Here is a 1,399-nt window from a genome sequence, read left to right on the forward strand (position 1 = left end):
TGAAAAAAAGAGTAGAGAAAATATAATTTCAAAGCTATTTGAGTTACGGGTATCACTGCATTGGTGTCTTCAGAATAGCATCATTAATTAAATAGAAGTTGGAAAGCGACTAACTCATAATGTGCACTCATCATTCTGTAACTTTGGAATATAAAAATGTAATTAAAAAAAAGAAAAATGGATTACAGGCAGTATCATTTTCTTGGTTGTAAAAATATCAGTAAATATTTAAGTAAAAACATTGTATGAAAATAACTTTAGCGGGAGAGTGGCGCGGGGTCGGGTTTGTGTGTGTGTCTCGTGGAAGGCGTGTGTGGCCCGAGTGTGTGCGTGTGTCTGTGTGTGAGTGGGCGCGTGTGGGGAGTGCCAGACGAGTGTGTGAGCCCGCCCCCGCGCCCCTCTCCCCACCTACACCTTGATCTTATTTGATCGGGCCGGACCCCAGCCCCGCCGGGCCCACCCGAAATGAAATGATCCCCTCCTGCGAAGCCCTCCGGGGCGCTGTGCAGCAAGGCCTGTTGGGCGGCGGCAACGCTGTGGTCCCCGAGGTCCCGGAGCTGGTCCGACGGGCCCGGCGCTCAGAGATGATGAATTGATCAGATAGACGAGGCCGGGCTTGTCCTGGGCCGCTGATTATCGAGGCGATTCTGATCTGAAAAAAAAAGAAAAAAAAAAAAAAGAAAGAAAAGAAAGACTTTGCATTGCTGTCACGGAGTTGCTGGAGTCTTTGAGGCAACGAGTCACATGCTTTTCATATTTAAGTCTTTCCCAACCAATGTAAGTCATTTGTTAATAGACCTAATGGAGAAATAATAACTTTTTGAAAAATATAGCAACACACTCGAGGTATTCATGGCAGGAAACAGATCTCTAATATTTAGAATATGAAAAACCACTATTGTTAATAAAAAGTGTGCACCTTTTGTTCCCTATTTTCCAGAAAATACTCAAAGAAATGTGCTTTTTTTTGTGATACACTATTTATCTTCAGAATTAAAAAAAAATCAAGATATGGGAACAAAATTGACCTATTGTAGGCATAAACTTCTAGCCCAGCAATCTTTATGAAGATAATAAATATGAACTCAAGACAAAATTACTGGAATCATATATACATCTAATTTAACTTTATGGAAAATTAGCATCTCTAGCCAGACTCTGAAGATATACTGTTATTTGGGGGAGAGGACCCCACAAGATGAACTTGAAATTTATGCAGATGCTAATCTGAGGTAAGGCTATGCATTGTGTACTCTTCTGACCCCAGTCTTTAAGGAGATCTAACATTTTTCTGGACTTAAGAATCAGAAGACAGAAGTTGATGTATCAAAGCTGCCGAAAGGTGGATGGGAGAGTTACAACAAGGGAAAAATCCTCGAATTCTGTACTGAAATGCTGC

General features: G+C 41.4%; 1 non-coding gene across 1 annotated transcript; it reads left to right on the top strand.

Moving 5' to 3' along the window:
• The first annotated feature begins 252 nt into the window (after nucleotides 1-252).
• LOC142427199 (small Cajal body-specific RNA 2) lies at nucleotides 253-656 on the top strand. Its single transcript, XR_012780010.1, has one exon.
• The last annotated feature ends 743 nt before the right edge of the window (nucleotides 657-1,399 follow it).

The sequence above is a fragment of the Tenrec ecaudatus genome, chromosome 14 (genome assembly GCF_050624435.1).
Source record: "Tenrec ecaudatus isolate mTenEca1 chromosome 14, mTenEca1.hap1, whole genome shotgun sequence".
Lineage (NCBI taxonomy): Eukaryota > Metazoa > Chordata > Mammalia > Afrosoricida > Tenrecidae > Tenrec > Tenrec ecaudatus.